General features: G+C 33.4%; 1 protein-coding gene across 5 annotated transcripts in view; it reads right to left on the bottom strand.

Moving 5' to 3' along the window:
* LOC113491721 (slit homolog 1 protein) overlaps positions 1-26,176 on the bottom strand; it is a 100,288-nt gene that overhangs the window by 12,103 nt on the left and 62,009 nt on the right. The window contains exon 1 of one of the 5 annotated variants that reach the window (XM_026868846.1): positions 10,329-11,850. The exons of the other annotated variants lie outside the window; for them this stretch is intronic. The gene's annotated coding sequence lies outside the window, so the exon portion shown is untranslated. Of the gene's footprint in view, positions 1-10,328; positions 11,851-26,176 lie in introns of those variants that run through there. 5 annotated transcript variants of the gene reach the window in all.

Consider the following 26,176-nt stretch of genomic DNA (forward strand, 5'->3'; position numbering starts at 1 on the left):
GTGTGTGTGTCAATGGACGAGATTGCGGAGCTATGCTTCACCGTCGGGTACTATTGGATACTCTGACTAATTTGTTAACATGTGACGTACGTTGTTGTTGTGATTCCTGTAGGTAGGTCTCGGATCTCGGTGCTGAGTGGTACTAACTATGAGATGATAAGCACTGGGAACTCAGAATACTACTGTTTATTTGAAGCTATGTCAGACTGTCTGCCGTGTTCACGTATACGGACAATTACAAATGTTTCATTGATTGATTGAAATGACAAGTACATATACGAGATTGGTTGGGGTTTACGATTAATTGGTACAGCATATATATAAGTACATTAATAGCTTGAACTTAAAGATGTCCATTTAATTTAATTGTCATTCACGTGAGTAGAGCAGACAGTTAATCAAATAAATTTATAATTAAGTACACAGAGAAGTCACTTTGTTACCATAATATTTATCTGCTTTTAAACAATGAGGGAAAATAAATTCAAAATTCATATAGGTTTTAAAAAGTAAAAACAGCAAAGCTCTGTTTACCAAATAAAATTAAATCAGTGAAGTCATTTTGGTCCCTCGGGAAATCGAAAATACCGTTTCGATATTGTACGCTTTGCTTTAAACACCCTCTTTGGTGCTGCGAACGGCTAACGGCTGTTTTAATAGTAATTGCATTACTAAAATACATTACTTTGACGTTTATAACAAAACTTATGTCAAAAACCATTCTTCGGTAAGATTGTTTGTAGCATTTTATAAATAAAACATTTTACATTCATAAAATAGCTTTGGTTATCATTTGATTTAAGTTTTAAATAATATAGCTTCGATAGTGAACTGCTCACGAACAATAAAAAAAATGTGAAACTATGTTGTAACCTGCTAATACAGAAAAAAAACTTATAAGGGACATTTGGAGTCAGAAATAAATAGCTTAGATCTGTGAAAACATTTTTGATGCGACAAAAACATGTTTGGTCTATTTCGCTTTTCAAAATTTCCTGCCTTTCTCTATAACGGGGACATAACTTTATAACGATGGAAAGTTGCGTCAGTCCACAAAGCGATAGGTATTGCATTCACGCGATACCATTGTTGTGATCGCAAAGGTTTAGCTTTACGATCGAAACTTCTGTGAGGTTGGCTCCTGTTGGCATCAGGTTTATTTATAGGGTTGTAAAGACTGTCTGGCTAAGTTTTTAAATTTGAAAGTAAGGTGACTTTATTATTTAAGTAGTGTTTTGTGGTTCTGATGTGTCCTTTTTTTGTATTCATGAAGTAAGTTTTGTCTTCTGTTACAACATTATTTAGCTGCTTATTTTAATCCAACAAAGTAATAAGACAGTAAAGGTCCAATTCGTAACTTACATAAACATAAAAGCAACCGACAATGTTCAATTTCAAGCTTAAAACTTAAAAACGTAGCCTGCACGCTACAGCTACGGCGTAGCTCCACGACGTAGCAAAAATATAGCTCTATACAAAATACGCATCACTGTTCATTTCTAATCTGCCCGCATTATGAATGGACAATACAATGCTTAACATTGTATAGAGATCCGGTAATCCTGTAAGGGATGGAATTAAGCCAACCACACAATGCCATGAATTATTACCCTTAATATCCATGAAAAAACATTTTGTAGAGCTTCATTGCGTATTCTATCAATTTTACTAGTCAAGAACAAGATTAGACACAAAAAAAGAAGCTATTTTAAAATTTCTTCATCAAATTTCTGACCTACATTTATATTAACATTGAAAGTAAAATGAAAGGTATTATTTTTATCTGTGGGCCTTTTCTCTTACCGCCTTTATTCTGGTTAGAAAGGACCCCAGAGACGGCGAGCGAATTGTCTCATTGGTCTCTATAGACAGATATTATATTATTTTATTAAATTGTTCTTAATATAGCTTTAATGTAATTCACTCGCCGGTAAGATAATAATTTAATTTATGATCTTAACGAAGTTGAATAACCTGTGGGTGTTTTATAAAATATGTAGGAAGATATGATAAATATAGCCCATTTAAAGTTCAAATTCTCGAATTTAGTTAGAATCACTTGACATCATTGCCGTAACACGATGAATTATTATATTTATACTAGCTGACCCAGCAAACGTTGTTTTGCCGATTTTTTTTCAAGCGGTATGTATTTTTAATGCCACATTATAAAAAAATAAAAACAAAAAAATTCGTCCAAAAAATAAAATATTTTTTTTAATGTGGGCAACCCTTGTCGCTAAGGGGTATGAAAAATAGATGTTGTTCTATTCTCAGACCTACCCAATATGTATACAAAATTTCATAAGAATCGGTCGAACCGTTTCGGAGAAGTACGGTAACTAACATCGTGACATGGGAATTTTATATATTAGAGATAACATGCTGAAATTTACAGCTTCGGCGGTAACCAATAGAAGTAGTATTGAACTGATTAAAATTAAACAAGCTTTAAACTGTATAAGATCACGTGTTTTTACGTCATACAATAAAGCCTTCCTAAATAATTCAAATAGAGAGTTTCATTTAACAACACCTTTTAATGGTGCTTAAAAGAATCTAACTCGAAAAACCTACAAATTTTAAAAGTAAGATCTCTTTCTCTATTCATCTCACCGAATCATATAACTAAACTACTTTATTTTCTTAAAAAAATACTGAAAACAACAGAGTGTTTCTGAACTGGTAAATAGTAAATTCAAAACGTTGACGTGCCCGTTATCGGGTCTTGATGTATTGCAGTTATCGTTAACGGTAACATGAAAGGTATACATTACATCGAGTTTAATTGTGGACTCGCTTTCATATGGCTACGGTGGCTATGAGCCTGGAAAATTAAAAATTGTAAAGTAAATTTTGAATTTACTAGGGTTTGATAAGTTAAGAGCAAAAATGCTTTCCTTTTTTTAAAGGTTTTCATCTGTTGATAATATATCTGTTATAATTGCAAACTAGGGGATTAGATTTGATGTATTTAGATCGGTAAATATGCAACAATCACCTCACACTCAGCGGTTGTCGTTACGAGTTAATTTTACTGCAATTTGTGGATATGACGGCTGAAATAGAGAGTACTATTCAAAAAACGTCTCATTAATATTGTTAGTTCATATTGAACGAATTTATATTTAATTTAATTGGTAACTTTGTTTTGAACCTTGTCGCTAAGCTACGTCGTAAAGAAATAAATATTATAGTGAGAAACTAAAATTTGTGACATTATGATGCAATTAATTTATTTTCAAGCATCTTTATAAGCAGTTAAATTAATTTGTCAGCACACAATTATGATTAAAATAAAAATGTCTAGTTTATGATAAGTAACAAAATTAATAATAATAATGAGGGTTAGCAACTGCCATTCTGCTTTGAAAACCTTTTTTAATTTAAAGATAGAGTAAAGAAAGTCTGTTAAATTGAATTACTATTTTTAAAAGTATACATAACATGTTTTGGGTTCCATTTTAAATACTAAAAGTTAAATATTATTAAACGTTGGCGTTGACAAACTGCTATGATTTTTAAAAACCACAATAAACCACTAATGAGCAATACAAAAAGACTGCTAAAAGTTGCCAGTAATTGGTATTTAGCATGCAATGCTGTTGTGCACACGCTTAACTTACTATTTAGATATAAACACGCTATAATTTGTGCATAATTGTTGTAAAAGGTGCTTAAAAACCTCACAAATTGTCACGTAATCACACCCAATGTCGAAAACACGTGTGTGTCACGACACTTTTTCCATTTCCGAACTCATTTCAATCATATATTTTTTTATTATAATTTGACAGCTGACGTTTTGCTGTCAGTTGCAATTTGGCAGCTGTCATTTGTTTTTAGAATTGTGAAATGTTGCATAATACAGCCCTAGCCTCGTACAATCAATATGCTGAAAGTTTTTTGCTAACTGTGTCTGCTACAGCCTTACAATGCTCACATAAAAGCTTTTCACCCGGCTCTTACTACGTTTTTGTCTTTTTGTCGTGTGTGTCAGAACCACGCTTCAGCCGGATTCAATGTAAACGAAGTGAGTTTTTTTTTTTAGTGACGTACCTACACCTACGTGTGATGTTTGGACAGTGAGCAATGTTTGCAACAGTAAATCGATTATTTTGTTTTAAATGTATGGGAATTGTCTTTTGTACGCTATGGGATAAAGAGCAGTTTTAATTAAAAATGCTTTGCTCACAAAATCAGATGAATTCAAAAGTTATTTTATGATCAATGAAATCTGTAGGCATTTCTTTGATTAGCTAACAAATTCTAAGCTAAAACAGTACGAAAAAATCGCAATATTTATAAAACAATTTCTTTGAATAAAAATACCAAAAAACTACACAATCAATCTACGCCTTTGTACTTTTAATATTTAGTGTATTCTTTAACGCTAGTACGGAAATGATCCATAAGCTATTGTAACACTTAAATTGTGACCTAAGTCATTAAGTTTTACACAATAGGTAACAATAATGGCCATCAAAGTTATGTTGTGAGAAGGTCACTGGGTCACGTAAGATATTAAACGAACTATAAAACTTGAATGAATTAGCATTTAATATCGTCAGATTATGTGAAGACTGGATAGCTCACCACACATTTCAAAGTGGGGTTTGCTTTTGGATGTGATCACTAGAGCAAACGAAATCATCACCATGGCAACGGTGTTAATGTTTTACGGCTCCAGCATTAAGGAATTTAACCCTCGTGTCGCTTCAGGTTTCACAAACATTCAAGTCACAAGCAAATTGTACGAAGAAAAAAACAGAAATACCTACTACTACCTACTAGCTTGGACAGTATTTGACAGAGCGCGGCTTTAAAAGTTGCCGTTACTTATTGGAGTTTGACCGATTTTGTGAAATAAAATAGAGTAGTATTGAGTGGATTTTTCTCTTTCCTTTTTGGACGTATGACTCTCAAAGCCAAACATTGATAGCAGCCATCATAGAATTATTTTACTTTATAGGAATCAAATACCGAGTAGATGTGTTTTAGGATTGGATTATATCTACATATATATATTATGATTGTTATTGTAGTTGAGCTTACCACGCCAAACCCACTGCGCGACGAGTGGCGGGTTTGATCTCCGCGTGGGATCCGTTTGTGTGATCTACAAATGCTTGTCCTGAGTGTGTCTTTGTACACGTGTCTCGAAATTTTATGCGACACTGCGACACAAGAATAAATTCCTTAGTGAGGGAGTGGTTTAAAAAGTGATAAAGCTATGTACTGTGATTTACCAACCCCGTTCTTTAATATAACCGAAACAGCACAAATACATAAACAGATTAAAATGAAATAGTATTGTACTCGTAGCAGTATTCCCATTCCTTCAAATCCCTTTTAATCGATCTCATAGACGAGGAGCAACGCCCACTTGTTCCTCCTTTCATCTTGAAATCTGAATGAAGATCAACACACCTACATAAGTACGTAAATGTTATGTGTACACACGTATTTACGAAGGATGAAACACGCCGCTTGTTTGTTTAGGACGCAGAGTACTAACTCTATCCATCTCTGTTATTTTTACAGTGAATTTGTTGGGCTTTATTGGAAGGCGCTTTAGTGATCACGTTGCCATGGTTACCGATGTGAAGCTGAAGTGTGTGTAGTGGCTTTCAAGGTAGGTCAATCAACTTAGCCTAATAATGTTATAAGTGCTTATAAACTACATTTTTTTCGTCAGGACAATTGAATAGTCACAATTTTTATTGGAACTTTTATATTTAAAGAGGCTGCTATTTGAATTGGGCACCTTCTGACTATTTCCTGGAAAGAGCGGTAGAAGGGTTTATCCGAACATTGGGACAAAACAGTCGTCTGTTGCCCAAAGATAGCGATCTATCAGATAGCTATCACTTATTCAGTTGGTTACACCGCCTCTACTGGCAGGCAAATAGTAGAATACTAAACTTTAAGATAATTTATTTAAGAGCTATTTTCAAATAATTAAACTGACAGCGGCCATAAATTTCCTATTACAAAATTATTCATAACTGTTAATGTTAATTAAATTCAATCCTATTAGGTGCTCCTGAAATTTTCAGTGGCAGGCAAACGTTAATGTAGAAAATACAACTATTTGTTAGGTCAATTACTTGATATAATATTCCTAATATACCAAAAATGTAATAAGTAAATAGACCATTATTTACCCCTATTAGAAAGGAAAGAAATATTGCTGAAACAATTAATGTGACGTCATAAAAGGTCAAGAGAGGTCATATCATGAACCGTACAATAGTTTTAATTCATAATAGATTGGTGTTTATAATTATAAATTGACTGATGGTTTATTTGGCCTATTTACTAACACACCATTTGCAAATGTACTTAATTCCACAGACAACTAGATACAATTTCCAATACAGATCATTTGCCATATACATAGGTATATCAATCGGATGGTTTAGTTAAGCTGCAGTGCCCACAATTGTTTTATTCAATTATCATAACGTAATTTGGGAAATGATGAACTAATGATTACATCGTTCGATTTTAATTTAATTATTGAATCGAAACGCTTACATTGATTTTCACTGGAAAACGAATATTGTTAAAACCAGAGCTTTGAATGTGTGTATAAGTATAACAGTAAAATAGACAATTATTCATTCTGTGCTCAGTCTCCAAACCCAACATATTTTTTGTATTTAGCTACAGACTAAAAAATAGGCAGTACCCATTAATATTTCAACCTAATTAAGTTTTCTCATCGATTGTTTCAAATTATCTCATAAAAAAAGGTTTTAATAAAAAAAGAGCTTAAAAAAACATCCACGAATAACCCTCGAATTTAAAATTAGGATCAAAGATTTTTTCATTTCATTTATATTTCATTACATTTATTATGTAAAGTGTCTTAAGTACTATTAAGGTACAATCAATAACAGCAGACCTTCAACGATAGTTTTTCTTTCCAACATTTTTTTTTCGATTTCAGGTCGAAGTTGGACAAACGGCTGAGGAAATAATAACGTTAATTAACACGAAAAACAAAGGAAACGATCCCTTCCGTCGCCGTGGAGTTTATGAGGGTGACTGTACCGCACTGTGTTTTACGAGCGGCAATGTACACGTGTTTTTGCTAACATATATGTACATACATAATATGTTATCTTATGCTCTATAGGTATAAAGTTTACGATATGTATGAATACAAGGCAGTATTTTGTTAGTACAAACGTTTTCCTGTTTGGTGAGAACGTCACACAATGGTAACAACTGGAAGAATTCGACGATATATTTCGCTATATTTTGGATACAAAAAAATATCTTTTAAGATAATTTTTCGGTTGACACATTTCTATTTGCAGTTTTGTATGGAGACTGCAATGTGTGTGAGTTTTTTGTTTGTGTGTTGATGGAATCACTTAGCGTTGCCAGATTTTGACTGAAAACAGTAAGATGAAGGATGTGGTAAATCTAGTACTTACAAATATATAATAAATTCGACGTTCGATCGACTCGCGATCCCGCCCTGTCTGCTCATGATTAAGGACTCCGGTTGGGTCCGAAACTAGTCGAGCACCCCCGATAAAGACGCGTGAGTAAGCCGTTACATCATTTAATAATATATAATAAATTGTTTTTTAATCATAAGGCAAGACTACAAAACCAATATTTAGCTAAATAAAGATGATTTCGTCTATTTTATTTCATTATTCCCTTATTTCCATTTTTGGTTTGAAATGCATCTTATTTTCATCCATCCTTTCTATATTTGGAAGTAAACACATCCATAGCCATATTAAAACGATATCGTTAAATGAATCAACCTATCAAATTTAAAGGGTAGTTAAGTATTCACATAAGAGTTTACGTTCATTGCCAATCAAGCGTAATAGTTAATTTTGGATGGCCCATTATATAAAACCATACGCCATTTATTGTGGCTGCAGGCATTTGGTAATTAAACTCACGCGTGCTTAATATACCTAAAGTACAATCGGCAACTTTTGTGTCTTGTCGGTTAACACAACCCGAATTATAAACTGTTATTATTCTTTAGTATCAAATATGAATAAGGCTCTATTCTCCACTTGGTTAGGTGTTTAACGGAAATCTTGATGAGTCTTTTAATTATTTTTTATTTGAAAACTTAATAACGATCTTGTTTGTTTTTTTTTAGAGTTCATTAAATGGTCTAAACTACGCTAGGTGTCAAGCCTTTTTTGTAACCTAATGGCACAATAGCAGCACATTGAATATGATTGTGTATATTTGGTTTAGTTTCCAATTGCAATAACCAACTTTTGTTGCTGATTGTATATACGCACTCATTTCATTAGTTAGCGAGCTTTACTTGTTTTGAGTAATGAGGGATTTAGACAATTATCATTGAAATAAATTAAGTGGATGACGTAACAGAAACTTAACGTGTGTAAAATAAATAAAAATACCTATTTAGTTGGCGATGCTTTTAGGCAAAAAGGTCATGATGACAAAAAAATGATATTTCAAATAGTACTTATCAACAAATAAGAAGAGGAGCGGGGGACTAGTTGCATTTTATAATCATTAGCGTTATTTAAATCGCTCAAATGTATACTAATGTCATTTGTTTTTGACAAGTGATGTGATTTTGAATTGAGAAAAGAAATTTGTATTCAAGCCAGAGCTTGGTGTACGTAACCAAAAACACACAAATTGTTGAAAAAAAAGAGAAAAGAAAAAAAATAGTCAGGCCAGTAAAAATATTTCACTTTTCATAATATTCCACAATAGATTTATACAGAAGTTACTGGAATTTAAAAATAAAATATTCAGTTTCGAAATTTAAATAAATATGATCCAACACCGAATGTCAGTGATGTGAACTGTGTGTAAATCAGCGACTTTTTAAATATGAATAAATCAGACTTACCGAGCATAATAATATTTATGTGCATGAGTGACCAAGTCAAATTTATATTGTATAACAAGTATTTATTTTGTTTTAAAGATAATAAAGGCTGTATATTTTTTTTGCTAGTATTTCACAAATATTTATCTTTTTTTACTTGTCACTAAACATTACGTTAATACTTTTATACTGTGAACTCTGTGAATTATTGAAAACGTACTTGATAGTAGGAACAAAAGCATTAACTAACATACCTTCTAATATATTCAGTATTAAAATATTTTTTCAAGAAGTCACGAAATGAGCACATGCATTAATATTTCTATTAATTCTGATTGCTTTTCATACTAAAATTATTTCCATATACGTGATTCAAAATAATATTCTTAGAAAAACAAAATAGATAGCACTGGCTGAATTTTCGGTTCCTTCGTCTACATATAAACGCCAGACTAAATTCAATTTTGGAATCGATTCTGTTCGATTCAGTTTTATTTTAGATTTTACAGCTTGCCGATATGTTCCAGTTAGCTTTGTATGTGTGTGTATTTTTAGTGCTGTCAATAGTTTGAATTTTTAATTTCTAATGTGTTAGAATTGTATTGTAGAGTTGTCCCAAGTTTCGGTCACTTTTCCAGTTTATCTTTACGTAGTGTTTATGTTTATGTGTTTTTCTTTGAAATTAGATACACACATGCAAGTTTTTTTAAATCAATAAAATTGTACACAGAATTGTATGTAATTTTAAAATATCCTTTCTTAACGATTATGTAGCTGTCAGATAAGAAATATACTTAATGCTTTAATGAAATTAAATGAAACAATTGAATTAAATATTATAGAAGTTTGTTATTTTGATTAAATTGGTAGTTATTTAATATCGTATAGATAATAAAACAGTTTTGGCATGGCCGACATCTTCTCCGTCAATTGGTCGGCCTTGAAGTACTTCTGCTCAAGGCTAAGCGGGAAGGAAGTACCGAATAGTGGGGAACTTAGAGACAATTGTAATACAATTCATATACTAAACTAGATTTTGTTTTTATTTATATAAATATTTGTCTTTTGTTTGGTTGATCTTATATCCACTAAAATTGTTCCGATTTAAAGACACTTTTTTGCAGAGAATATGAGGTCAAAGTATTTTGTTTAGCAGTAGTACTAGTTTTTTTAATAGGATTGTTAAAGAGTGGCGAACATCATGGCGTACAGTTAGTAAAAAAAATGTTAATGTTTTCGAGTGGGTCGTCGTTATAACGTACGACAGTATAACGACAGCCTATTTTAGGAATAAAGACATTAATATCATTATGATAAAATATTTAATGATGGTCCGCCGCAAGTAATAATTATAATTTTATAAATAAAGTTTTTAATTTCTGAGATCGTTGAATTTTTCTGTTTGTTGAAACACGTTTTTTTTACCTTTTTTATCTTTATCTTGTTTACACGTTTTCAAGTGACAACTCACCTGCTGGTGCAAATAACAATCTGTCACAAAACTATAAAATTAATACGATGCACTATTATTCCCCGTACAAATGTTTTTATTTTTCACTCTCTCACGAAAAACATACAACACAGTTAGATAAACTCTTTATATTTGCACTCAAATAAACTTGCTTTCAAAATGTAAAACTAAATTAGCTCACAGTAACGCGACAATGGAAACAACACGTTAACTTAAAATGCGATATACAACTACACACTTAACACTGTAACTTTTAAGCGAAGTACATCGTGTACATTCAGTGGCACCTTCAAATAGTTTTTATCACTCACACCTACCATATCACTCAGTCCGTATTACGTAACACTCCCTCTAAAAGCACTTTTACCCGTAACAGCGCAGAAATCAACCATTATATTTTATTGCGAAATGCACTCTGCGAAACGGTGACTCGCAAAAATGTCTACACTCACAGTTTCAAGCTTTTTTCGAATGTCAAATATATCTGCGCAGAACGTCGCACGACTGCCCAGGCCCCTTCGGTTGATCATATTCTATTATCGTTTGATAGGCCACCTCCGTTCTGAACCGAGTCATTGTGCGAGGAAGTGTCGTATCGTTTTGTCGTTGATAACTCGATTCACGTGTCGGCAGGGACTGGTCACCAGTCCGTGTGAGTCGGTGAACTCGCCATCAAGCGGATTATCAACAAGAAAGTACATTACATAGAACAATGGAACTTCACACGCACCGCCATGGAACTTAATATCCCGTTCACGTGCCAACCTTTTTCACTCAAGACTTCCTCCTATCCCTCAAAGAGACCCATTCAATAAAGAAAAATAGCGTAAAAGAATCCCGCATAAATAGAGCATAATTGTGTGTGATAACTTCATTACGTGTTTACTACAAAGCAATCTACGCTCAGTTCACAGAGACGGCGAATTGGATCACGTATCCGATTATCATTACAAATATTTGCCTAACAAATAGCGCGTGCATTTCGAATCAGTGTGATTAACCTAACGTAGATAGGTTGGAAACGTGGGAAACGTTTATGAGCCATTTCTGACATAAGTTTTGAGAGTGGGTAATTTTGAAGGAAAATATACGTATTTGTGGATTTTGGGATTAACAAAACTGATCTCTTACGTTAAACAAGAAAAATTATGATATAACCTGTAATTTTGAGATTTAGTAACTATCACTATGCCGTTATAAAGCAGTTTATCTATTTTAGAATTCGGTATTGCATGTCCGACACCCATCACACACAATTTCTGAATGTAGAGCGACGGCAATGTAATGTTTGTCTTGACCTCATAACAAATGCTTTCTGATTGGCATGCAGGTGCCACAAATTGCTCTATAAACTACAACAGCTCCTCTACCCATGCAGATAGGGACACGAGACCTCTTAAATATTCAACAGGAGCTGCAAAGCTGATAACTCTTCAAGTAGCACTTCCTTTGAGACTAAAACCTGCTTAGTAAGCGTTAAGACGCAAGAAAGCAATCACTTGTGAACTAGACGCAAATTATAACTTGAAATGTAAATCTGGCTGAATACATTTTTTCTTTGCCATTAAAAAAGCGATCTTGAGAATTTCGTCCATGTGGGTATTATTTTTAAAACAAGAATAAACAACAAAGTATTTTTTAAGAACAACCAAAATAAACTACGCGGTGTTTGTTTTTTTTTTACTTTTGTTTTTATTGTACAACCTCACTAATGGAAAATGTTGCCTCGAAAATGTTTCGGCTATTTCTCTGCCTATATTTTGTTTTAAGTAACAACGTAATTTTATTTCGGTTTCATATTTTTCACGATGACACCAATTTTTATTGAAACAAACAAAGGGTGATTATAAATTTCGATTTGATATATGCCATCATACACAGATACACTCAACGGTCGAAGTTATAACCATTTTTTTGCATCAGGGTTTAGATCATTAACCGCAGAAATAACAAAAAAACAACTACACAGATTTCCACATTTTAGCCTAAGTAATCCAGTAAACTGATCTTAAAAGGAAAGCTATTCTGGAGCAACTTTTGCCAGGTCAGACAACCTTGTAAGGATTGAGGGTAAAATTAAATGTAAACATTACGCACGGGTGTTTTCTGAGCATCTACAACAACGCCATATATTTTGATGGGCACCCCGAGAGCCATCGGCCTCGGGAAAACCAGAATAACCACAACATTGTACTAGACACGGTATATGTTGTTACCAAAAAGATTTAAACAATTTATACAAGGCGAGTAGGAACTCTGTTTCGCCAGAAATAAGAAAAATAACCGCAGAGAAATTGTGTTTTTTTTTAAGAATTTATAATTTCGATCGTGATGTAGTTTTGCTCAATTTGAATTTAATGGATCAAGATTGTTGCCTTATGCGGACTGGCGATGTCAACAATTATGAAGTTTTCTTTTAAATTTAATAACTCATTTCTTTAATATTTACAATTTTTTATCAACTAATTGCAAGCCCTTTCCAAAACAAAGCATTATAATATGAACAAATACTTTGGTGCCTCAAAAGTTTGTATCGATAGATGAAATAGAGCAAACATTTTTCTTAATGAAACTGTTGTTACGTATGGTAGATAAAAAAATACATTTTATTTTACAAAATACACATTTCATTGAAGTTACACACTATAAATTGACTAATTAAAAAAATATCTGTATACAATTTTAAATTAAACTTTACACAACAGCACAAAGAGGAACATTTCACACCAACTTCCAAAAATACTTTACCATATCATACAGTCACACTTACATAAAATAGGTACTTATATCTACTCTTCCCAAAGTATTCGTCACGTACATAATCCGAACTACAAACTTGCAAGTTTAAGTGGAACCTTAGCAACGGTGGGGTAAGTTGTATCGGATAATTTTAGAGATGTGGAGGTCGGGGCGGTATCGATCGCGAGGTAACGTTCGTCGTTCGGGCTCGACTCTCGACAACAGTGTCGCTACCTTGAACCCACGTAATAAAAGTATAGCAGGATTATATGAAAAAACTAAGCGTCTATTGTGGATTTCTTGAGATTTTTTTCCGTGAAACAAATATTGTGGTTCTCTCAAGGTGAGGGTAGTCAGTTAAGGTATGTCTGTATTATTTTTGAAGGTCGATGTGTTATTGTGACGTCATAAAGTCACGAGATTTTGTACTTCGTTTTCGGAGATGGCGCATACTTTAAGCGAAAGAATTGTTTTTCTTTCACTTAAAGTAAATATTTCATTTAAGTTTCTAACAAATAGATTTAATCAAGTAAATCAGATAATTAAATATTAATATGAGAAAAAAAGTGAAATCTAATTGAACGCTCTTCTTGTCAACATACAAATTTTGAAGAAATTATTATTGTAAAAGAATACCCAAATTTTCTTTATTTGAAGATATTTATAGAACATAATTTTCACTAAAACTGAGTGGGAATGTAATTAACTTTCGTTGTAAAAATATTTATTGTAGGTAGCCCTGTTTATTAAAATTACTTATCTGGACGACAAAAATAACGCATCAAAGTTATATTTAATGATTTTAAGGTATGTTTTCCTGAGAACTTACCTTAAGAAATCGCAAAAGATACAGAGGTTTGGAAGAGAAAGGGGAAGGCTTTTGCCCAACAGTGGGATCTATAGCTAACATAGATATAAAAGAGAAACAAAATACTCTTGCTAATATAATTTCTTATTGCTTAGTTTCATCATCACTGTATCTAATTAAATTACTGGACAAAACAAAAACGAATACAAAGAAACACGAAATAATATTAAAACAGTCGTGAAAATAACATCATAAGCTAACAACAAAAAGTCATCTCGTACAACTATAACACGAACTGCGCTAGTGTTGTGGAAGCGAGATGCCGTTACATAAAATGTAGAGCGCTATCTCTTTCTAACAACACGAACGGTGTTCCTTTACAAGTTCATAGTACAGGTACAGAAGGACAGACTACAAACAAACCACGTAAATGACATACATTCATTACATTAAGAGGCATTAAAATGTACATAATTATGAAGCCTTACGTAAATGTACGGAACACTTCGTGTATTAAATTAACTTCGGAATAAACATAAACTATTCTTTTTAATTTCTTTTTGTTTTTTCTCTTTTTATTTATGTTTGGGTGAAATAATACGTTTTGTGTAATGTTATGTTTACATTTTAGAGAACAATATCAAGATAAAAAATGTTAGTTTTATTCTTACTGGAACTTTGATTATGAAATCTACTAATAAAAAATACTTGTATGTCCTTGCATCGTTTTCCGCGTCGATATTTTATAAAATGACTTTATATTTCGAAAACAACAGCTTCTATTTATTCAATTCCATTCACAATACTTTCTACCAAAGGGACCGTCTCTGCGATACTCAGTCATCAGTGGTCATAGTTGTAATACTCATCTGTGATCAAATTATTACTTGATTACGTACGTCAAAACTTCTCAAACATCGACTTCGGAAAACAACAGTTTTCTCCGCCATCATTTTCCCAATCATATCGTTTACAAGGAAAGCTTGTACACATTACACGGTCGCATACACTCGGGGTCGAAAGTCGTTAAGGCAATTTTTCCCCTTTTTCCACGTAGCAAAGTGTTCTTAGATTTTCAGATAAAAACTACGAGTTGTTTACTATAAAATTAGGTACTAGTCTCATGCGTTCTTATGATACTCGTAATTTCTGTAGTGTATTTTATAAAACCCTCTTTTTTCTAACAACTTCATGTCCCACAATTAAAACACTCCAATAAAATTACACGTTTACAAAGTGAAAAGTTCACAAGTTTCTCGTGCTAACTTATAAAAAATGCAGAAAAATAATTTATTTAAAAAAATCTACTTGCAGTTTTCGCCGCTAAAAATAGTCTTGGCTCGGAGTGAAGCCACGCTACTTTACCAGGCGCTTATGCGAGATATATTTGAAGCTGGAACATAGGTCATGGCTTGTACCACGATACCTTAAAGCAGGATTCTTGTCGTTGTAGAAGCGAGATAGCGCTGTACAGAGCGTATAGCGGTCTCTGCTTCCACAACGACAAGATTCTTTCTTCAGGATATCATGGTACAGGTTTAGGTCAGGGGTTTACCAAGTCTGTCTCCTTTTAATTATTAACTAGGCACTCTCTGAATTACATACTAATTGTTAAGTGTTCTCATTCGTTCCTTTGTGGTTTAACACAATTAAGATTTGTAATAACATTTGCGGTTTTGGTAATTATGTGCTACAATTGTAGTTGTGAAATATTAACATGAATTTTGTAACTTAATTAACTTTTCTGAAACTAGAAAAGGAATGGTTAATGTGGCGTCGAGATATACTGGTTTGGAGGGGACTGTGTGGGGAATGCAATTTCATACCTTCTATAAATAGATAATTAAGTTATAACAATAGTGCCCCAGTGAAATGAAACTAGTTATTATGTCTACTTTAGGCAAGCAATCATCTTTAAAAACCTGTCCTTAAATACCCAAATACTGAGATCATGAATATTGAACTACCTAAACGACCCTTAGATAGTATGTTTATAAATACAAACGTAACGTAAACATACCCGAGAGTGTGAAATACACACTGTCTCAATATATCTCATAACTATGATATAGATATGCTTGGCAATATAAAATAAAGTATAACGAGTCCAGTATAAGTCGGAAGCGAGACACGAGGGGTTCCGTAATAAGACAAAGAAAGAAATTTTCCCGAAATAATAAAGGTAGCTATGACGAAGGGGCAGAAAACGGTGCCTTAGTGTTAGGGTTCTGAGTTTGTCTTCGAAGCCTTTAACCAATTGTACTCAATAGCCATTCAAAAACACTTGAATGTTATTTTGCTAGCAAACACAATTAAGCCAACAAAACTAATTTTGCGTCATGAAAATGTGATTTAGTATGTACTGTGTAAGCCAAAAGTCAATTAAAATAATAATAGTTTTGCTACAGGTCCGCCGCGACAGAGTAATTATACGATGGTTTACAAACTGCAGAGTAAGGAACTTGCTATAAGTTGCACTACAAACTGACATTCTGGAAGTTATACATTTTGCGTATGACGGTCATTGCAGTTGGTTAAGTCTTTATGACTTTGTTTATTCTGATGTGATTATTCACCTGCACTCCATATTTATTTTGCCAAAAGAACTCGAAATCACGTGGTAGACCGCAGCGTAGATGGCGTGAAGAGGACTTTTATATTCAGGAATGGACTTTGACGTCCGAAACGGTTTATAAGAACGGATATAATAAATGGATGTCTTCTCTGCAGTGGTATCTAAGTCTTTTCATTAATTTATTAATATACTTTACTTTTTTCTGGTTGTTTCGTCTGGTTGTGTCCTCCTTTTAAAATAAGGTAGAGTCCGAACATCAGACATTATTATTTTGCGTTTTAAAGGTTTTTTATAACTTTTATGCTAGTAGAATTGCTTAAAAGACAAGTGACTATTTAAGATCTGATATTTAGGAAAAAAAATCTCAAACGCTATTATTTAAATAAAGGGTCTGAGATTTACTCAAATATCAATATTTGCTCAATTTCTACTATTTTATACCTAAAGAACTGTCACGAGACAGTCAATTCTTTCCTTTGCATTAATTTAAATAGTTTTCTTAACAATCTTCTAGTACGTTACATTGCGACAAATACGCGAAATGCCAGTGTTTATATACTCCGAAAGCAAAACCAAGTAAATGTTTACAGCAAATACGATGTAAGTATCTGAAATACAATTTTAGAGTAAATCCATTAACCTTTGATACGTGGCTGTCACATTTGCGGTCCCGACCATTAACGATTCCAGATCAAAGGAACAGCTTACATTAGTTTAGTAAATTGTACATTAATTAATTGTTTAATTAACAATATTTGAGTGCTTTGAACTTTAATAGTTGATATACTGTACTGACAGGTAACGAAATATGACCTTATTTTACAAATAAACCATTGATATGAAAAAAATATTTCATAAAAAGTAGTATTACTTTGTGTGTAGTCTACTTTAAAATAGTAATGCATTATTTATTATGCTGCGAATATAATAGAACGCCAAGTATGGAACACAACACGAGAAGCTACGTTCATACATACTTACATACGTCGTAAACAAAACAATGAATAAACCATGTTGCAACAACATCATGTTTTCATATCGCCCCGACAATAGATCGATAGTTCTTTGCAAACAGGAAAATAAATCCTTCTATTTCGTAAGAAAACTCCCGTAAAACATGTCGGGGATATAAATAAGAAGCTTTTCTATTTTATAGTCTTTGTGACGTAATTTGGAGCATCAATCTTAGTTCTAGAGGTTTGACTGGTGGACTGTCACCTCGAGATTGTAGTTAATGTCTGCAGTTCATGAATGTATGATAAAGTTTTTATCACTTGCTAAAAAAAGTAAAAGAACATATCCCTAAGAAAATATGAAGCTTGAAATTTTTAAGAATGTTTAAAGCCACAATATACGCCTATGGGGGTTTATGCTCTGAAATCACTGTAGGTACAACGATCCATTGGTAAAGTATGGTTTTTAAGGTATAAGTAATGGACTTTGATAAAATATTTATGAATTTAAAAACTCTACACTAAGAAATCGACGAATCAAATAAAAAAAACTAACGTAAAGCTCTCTAACTGATTCGACGGGATTATTTAATGAGGGTCGTTCGCAGTAACGTAGGCAAGACAGAAAACAGGAAAAACGTAGAAAACAGGACCTAATAAACTGTAGAGGGGATCACGGAAACGACTGTTATAAAACGTTTATACTTTAAACTTCAAGTTTTTCCCCCTACCAGTATAACTTGGGACACAGACTGCCGTGCATTCAATATTTCCTTTTTACTGCCATTGTTTAGTTTTATTCGACATTATTACTCTCCTGAGCAACACTCGCTTTTTGTTATGACTCACTCAATAATGCAGTTTTAGTACGTCCGAGTTCTTATTACCTTTGTTAACAAAGTTGTAAGACTGACATTAATTAATAAATTTCTCTTTAAAATTGTGAAGTGCACTTGGAGTCGGAAAACTTGAATAAAATATAATAATGTAGTCTGTGGGAAACAATGAACGTCGGAGCATAATATTCTGTGAAAATACTTTATAGAAAACAACAGCTCTTGTCTTTAGTACCGGGAAATCTTGGTAAGCCGGTTAATACTGAAAAATGAAAATTATTATCGGGAAAGCTTGAGTGAGATGTAATCATGTTTTCTATTCGTAAACTCCCTTGCAAAATTATTTTTTAATCACTTTTAGAGCTTACCGAGCAAACATCACTAGACACTGGACAATCGTTAAAGTTACCTTGAAAAAAGAACGGACAGAATAAAAATTTTAATAATGTTTGGATAGTCGAATGGTGTAATGACTAGTTGTCTATACGAAAAGACAAGCTCAAGGCAGGCTAATGTCTACAATTATGAGATCAAGTACCTTCGTTTTACTTTTGAGTTTCTTTCGCTCCATTGTTCTTACATTTGTTTTTCATAAGAGGTTTTTGCCCAAGTCTCGTTAATCTAAAATACACTGGAAACCGAAGCGTCCTAAGACTTAGATTATTTTTACTTCTTCCTAGAAAGTTTTTAGTTACCTAACAACACAAGGTCCAAATAAGTTAGTATAGTAGAATAAATGTAAATTACGTACAATGAGAACGAAGCAGCGAGGATTGATGTTACAAATTTAAAAGTACTCAGAAGTTTAGTTAACCTTCCAAAAATTTTAGGTTTTCACGTATTCCGAGAAATTATGTGAATTCATGTGCTCATTAACATTCGCTACCCAGACTAGACTAATAAAACATTTGGTACTAAAATAATGTCCTTAATTTTATATGCTATCATTTAACTTTGCCTATTTAATGAACAGTAGATAATACAATTCGTATTTCTCTGAAACATTTATAAAGGTACATTTTTATTCACATATATATTTTATATGTATGTTTTTTCCGTTCATTATTTTTGGGTAGAAATATTCTGATCCCATGTTCGTAATGTGTATTTAGATACTATATATATAGGTAGATTGCGTATATTATATATGCCTGTTTACTTTGCGTACGCGGGTCAGTATGTCTCTAGCAAAGTGGGCAAAAGTAGACCACCGTTGCTCTACTATATTTCAGGAAACTTGCACCCAAAATCAAAATGAAAAACCGTGTTTCCATACCTATGTATACTAAAAAAATTGTGTCATGTTATAAAACTGCGAATATTGTTTATTCTTAGATTTACCGGTAAATTTTAATACGCGCCAACACGAGTCGGTAAACATAAGAATATATGAAAATGGTATGATTTATTTGGTCTTTTCCTATTGTAATTTTTCCATGCATGGTGAATGTGAATGAAATTTGGGATACACACTGACATTGTAAAATAAATTTACGAGTCTACCTTTTTCCTTAGCTGTTAACAAATATTCAGCTTCCATTTAACAACGCCCATCAAATACAGTTTTAACGTTATAACTAAAATTGACCTCCATATCGACCTTACAATACGCCCCTATTCGCGTGTGTTTACAAAATAAAGCGGTGTACATTATTCAAAGTGTTTGACTCTGGGCACAAATTTAGTGCGACCTACGTACATCGGAATAAAATAAACAAAGTGGATGACGGCATGAATCAACCCCTGTGTTCATTGTTCTGGATAATAGATAGTGTAGAGCCGTATATGACTCGACACTTGTGGAAGTAACAATGAGAGTAGTATATATTTATTTATTCAACCTCTTTTCACACTTCTACTGGGGACGTATAAGTACATATAAAAGGAGTTCTTAAATAAAAGCGAGACGGCACGCTAGATGACGTAGTGGCATCCCTTTTCTAGAACAGTAATAGTCTTTTTGTAAGTGTTGTTGGTTGGCTTAGACAGGTATTACAGATTGGAAACCCTTTTAGGATCTACAGTTTTAGGGTTTTATACCCAAAAATGGGAATTCGGAACCTATTTCTAAGTCTCCGATGGCTTTCCATCCGTCACCAAGCATGTCTCATAAACCAAGATAAAATTATTTATGATCGCACAATAGCAAAAAAATATAAGCAATGATTGCTACAATTATAAATTAGATGTCACAAGGCCGACGAACACTACCAGTAATATTTGAATAATCTATAATAGAACCCAAACTACAAAATAAAATACAGCAACATTTTCAGCGCCATTGAACAGATAATGCTAGTTAGAGATGTGACGCTGACCACATGTCTGTGGTGTGTGTTTTTGACCATGTGTGTGTGGTGACAACAAATTTTGACTAATACTTCTAACTTTGAGTTTAAGCTGTTGGTAATTTCAAAGTAAATACCACTAAAGTGGTCGACTGTCTAAAATAAAGAGAAGTTTCGGATAGACAACTGTCATATACTTATGTCATTATGCTCTACAATTTTAAACCATATGTAAGTTAGATCACAGTTGTTTTTTCTATGCCGATGAATCAATATTGAACCCGTTGGGTTTTATATTATACAACATGCCTAGGTGGTAATAACTTGCAAGGGCCGAACTACAGTTTACAGCCGAAAAACAAACGTATAACTTATGAATTCTTAAGTCAACCCTATCCCAACCCTTATAAATATACGGACCCAGATACGGATCTGTCTTAAATGTATTTTGGGAACAATGGCGACCTGAATTACGTAGTTTTTATGACGTGTAGAGATTGAGATGTGACTTTTTATGTATAACCGGTCAAATGTGAGTTGAAAGAGCTACTCTGAGAGGTCCGAAAAAATAGGTTTACCAAAACAACCCGTAAACTAATTTGTCACCTAACCAAATTATGGCCGTAACAAGGTATACCGGCGATAGCAAAAATATCTGTAGATATCTACTGTCCAGCTATCACGCTTCATGATTTACAGATGGCGAAGCCTTGTTTAGCCTTGGATATCCAAAAACGATTACATAAAATAACTGCAGTAACTACGTGCGACAAAGGGAACCCCCATCACCAAGTACTAAGCACCAAGTGCCAAGATCTCTATAATCTCCATAAACGCCTCTATCCAAATCCTCACAAATCTCAGAACATAATCACAGCCGTAGTAAAACTTACTTCTCAAATGGTGAAAGAAACCTCTCGAAATGTCGTCGTATTGAATTGATATCCATCCTCATTACGTCCGGCGCTCGAGAATCAGGATCTCATTCACAGTAATTGGTTAGTTCTTTCTATCGCCCGCCTCCCGGTCCAAACAAGTTTACTAGACTGACATAATTAAGACATCATCGACGCGATCTGGATAATAGGATACGTCTTTTCATATCGTATAGATGAAGTAGGGATGTTGAATCCGGGTTCTGAACAGGCATTCTGAATGAGATATTGTGGCATAATGACTATGTAATGTGACTTTTAAATGAATTTCTGGTTCAAAGTGTCTTATGGTACCCAAAAAACGTAGTCAACTTAGGAGTTTGGTGTGACAGAAAATTAGAAAGAAATAACGAGAGAGGAACTATGCGCTTTGCGAGGTTTTTGCGTTTATGGCTTGTATTGGAAATAGCCAGCTATGATAAAAAAGCTACAGAAACTAGGAGTAAGCGACTTAAACATGTTTTACATAATAAAATATTCTCAAACGTTTTTTTTAAATTAAAGTTAAGCATTTCCACAAAAACTTTTTAGTCGACACTTTTGAACGTAGTATGATTTAATTCCACGTTACGAACTTTTAATGAGAGTGACGTCATTTCTCTACGTTTTCGGTGCATACTTACTTATTCAGGGCACGATCTTTACGTAGATGGAGTTGGACCAGTTTCGAAGTGGACAGTTGTGGGATATACTAACTTTTTGGATATAATTATGGTGCTGAAACTTTATTACATTATGGTGAGAAGTATTTTTGCTACTTTTTGTAGTGAAAATGTTTTCAAAAATAATTGTCTAAGGTAATGATTTTTTTTCCTTTTTTAATTATATCCGTATTTTTAGTTGAACATTGTCCGTATACTATAATATTTAACGAATTAACAAAGCACACACCTTTTGGAAAATGAACCTCTACATCAAATTCGGCATTTTAAATAATTAACATTATTATTAAATGATGTAACGGTTTACTCACGCGTATTTATCGGGGTAGCCCGACTAGTTTCGGACCCAACCGGAGTCCTTAATCATGAGCAGACGCGGCGGGATCGCGAGTCGAACGAAATTAACATTATTTGCTACAGCTTTTTAAATTAAAACCAAAAAATACCTTTTAAAGTCACAGTAATAACTCGTATAGTCTGTACACTTATTTACTGAGCGACGACAGCATATGACACCTCATTACAGCCGAGTGTCAAAGCCACCCGGTTAAGTAATGAGGCAGTCATAAAGAAAACTAGTATTAGATCATTTGCATAACTTTTCCATTTAATTTAACATGGTCACGTTTGGAACTAATTGCTTCCTCATTACACTTATAGTTTACTTCATTTTATTTTCGCTGAAATACTTTAAAATTCAGAGATTTTCATCTCGACTCCAATGGACATTGGTCCTTGGACACAGCTGCCGGACCACTAGCACTTCTAACTCTACAAGCTTCAGCTTTTTAACTCTACAAGCCATGTCTGTCATTCCGGTTCTTCTCATTTCAGATTTTATCCTTTAAAGAAACTAAAAGGAAAGCTCGCTTTATAACTCACTGAACGACTTATATTTGTGTACTAGCCAACTGTAAGTGTCCACGTTTCGGCGCCGAAAATCATGAGGGAGGACGCAAAGGATCTAATCTTACGTAATCCACAATTTATCTTTATTATCCCGTATTAAACAAAGTGATGTAAGAATTATATTTAAAATAGCATGGCTCTTCATTTTCTAATCCTTATCTATACTAATATATAAAGCTGAAGAGTTTGTTTGTTTGAACGCGCTTATCTCAGGAACTACTGATTCAAATTGAAAAAATCTTTTTTTGTTGAATAGACCATTCATCGAGGAAGGTTTTAGGCTATTTACCATTACGCTGCGACTAAGAGGAGCGAAGATATAATGGAAAATGTGGATAATTTTCTAACCACGCGGACGTAGTCGCGGGCAATAGCTAGTATATAATAATTCTCGTGTCACGGTGTACGAAATTCTTCCAAAACGGCTCGACCGTCTCTCACGAAATTTTTCGTGCATATTGGATAGGTCTGAGAATTGGACAACATCTTTTTTTCATACCCGTTTTATTCGTTAGAAGTCATGTGTATGGCAAAACAAAGCTGGCTGAGACAGCTAGTTGCATATACGATTAGTTTTTAATTTATCATCAAAAATTTCCGACATTCTTTCTTTTGCACGATCTTGTATGACTACGTAATATATTGTAATATAACTATTATTGTGTTATAACTTAACTAAAATCTCTCTCGGTAAGGCACGCATATGGACTTAGACCTGGTCAAGGTCACTTAGTGAGGTCACTTTTAATTATTCAGGCCACTTAGAGCTTTTTACGTTTACGAGTCTAGCTGTAGCAGTATATACGTTTTGTATAATACTTAGTCAGTGCGAGTTGAAGTAGGTAGGGAAAGTGAAACGTTCAAAAGAAAATGGTCTTACATTAAATTAATCTCTGAACTCTTCCAACTGTTGCTTTAACCTTGATTTTTTTTATCTACGAAAATTATACCTATATAATTACAACAGTTCATGAGATAGAGGCTAGTGACAGACGGAAAAATCCTCAGAAGAACAGACAACTTAGCGGAGCATGTGTCTATCATGGCAGCCAAAAATGATAGATATGATTTATCCATAAATCAGTCTGACTCTTTATATTCCAAAAATAGCTCACATTTCAATACAGTCCGATAGCATTTACACGAACACTGGATACATCGCAAAATCCCCTCTGAGCAAAGGTCAACGTAGGTCAAACTCGCGTATTTAGTGTTACAGGTACTATTTAATAGTGCGTCATTCACACACACTAAAAGGTTTTTGATTTAATCAACTACGCTCTTTATGGACTAGGGATGTGATGTGATAAGTCCATAACTGCAAAATAACTATAGTATACTGTATACCGTACCTCATAGGATACCGGTTAGGTCCGAAAATAGTCGGGCTATTCATATAAATACGCTCTCGTAAACCATTATTAGACTGAAAAACATATCCAACCAAAAAATAGACTGAGTACCTATGCATATAATAGCACGGATACAAGTCTTCTGAACAATAAGTATCTTGTGGTTTACGCTCAGTCGGGAATGCTTAAGAAATAGAAAGAATTAGTTTCGAACTGTTTTAACTTAGTTTTTTTTTATAACTACGGACCCGCTTTAAATTCACACGATTGTAGCTCCTGTAAGCCGAAATCGAAACGAGAACCAACGAATATCACTAAGGCACATGCGAAATATAGTTACCCAAAGAATTTAACAGTCTCTCTTGAAAGGAGGGCTTGAATGGCGGGAGATACAGGGTGCTCTGCGGTACGGTGCGGTGTCTGCAGATGTATTTTGTGACGTTCAAACGGTTCTACTTGGTATTCTATTTTGAAGTAATGAATTCTGATAATGAGATCTACTAAGAATTCTTTTAGAAACATTAAATGGGAGGAGAAAACAAAATATTCCACTGCTGCGGATCATTTATGCGAATATAGTTAAGTTATACAAAATAAAAACGCTATTTCCTGCATTTATAATAATTTAATAAATTTAGTTCTAAGATTCCAAGTTTATAACTATAAAGGCATTAATTTAAACCTGGCTGACCTTTTTGAATTGCAAAATGCCAGAGCTTCTGATATTAAAATTCACTGCACATTTTGTTGGTCTGTTTCCACAATGAATGTTATGATAACGGATGCTAGATAACGCTTTTGGAATATCAACTAAATGGTTCACTTTACATCTATTGCTATTAACGGATAGTTTTCGTTTTAGCGGTCGGCTTTGAGAATGAAAATAAACCTTTAAATGTAAGGCTTCACATAAATATCATGCAGTATTCATCATCATTAATATTCGATTAGAATTTGTCATAATAATTTTACTAAAAATAAAATAAAACCTTGAAGAGGGCAAAGAAAATAAACGAAATGAAAAGTGCTCGAAATATAAAGATAGATATAGGTATTATAAGTGGCTGTACCACAAAAACTGGTAGTAAATATGTATTCATAATTACCATGGTAGATGTACTAAAATAGTGGAAAAACGAAATTAACTCAGAATAAAAAGGGACAACAGAGGCAAATAAAAGAATAGACGATATATCTACTAAAAATTTAGTAAAATACATCGGAACAAATTACTACACTATAATTCACACATTAAAGTTTTAATTAAGCACTGTTTAATGACTTAACTCTCTAACATATAACCATTTACTTCATGTACCGTAGACTACTGACCCTGGTTGTCATAAATTAATACAAATGATGTGTGTAGTTCAAAACTGGGTGTAATTATTTAAACAAGACTAGTTACCTACAGCACTGTTACCCATAGGCCGGTGGCCGTGAACTCGAAACAAATGATTCCTGACACCCAATATATGATACTACCCACACATACATGAAAATTACATGTATGTATAGCAATTTGAAGAACACAGATATACCTACTTAATAAAGTAAAGCCTCTTTGTTTTGTTCGCGCAGTTTTATATTACTGGGCAACGGTTTTTAATGTCCTTCAGGCAGGAATGAATAAAAAATTGTGTGACGTAATTCATTATTGCAAGTTACGACAGTTTACGGCTGTTTTGTCACCCGTCTCCAGCCCCTTATTCTGAATTTAAAGGCACTTTACCTTTATGTTTTTTGTTTTGAATGAGGTATAAAATACATGTCTACAATTTTGAGCAAGTG

Source organism: Trichoplusia ni, chromosome 3, assembly GCF_003590095.1.
Source record: "Trichoplusia ni isolate ovarian cell line Hi5 chromosome 3, tn1, whole genome shotgun sequence".
NCBI lineage: Eukaryota > Metazoa > Arthropoda > Insecta > Lepidoptera > Noctuidae > Trichoplusia > Trichoplusia ni.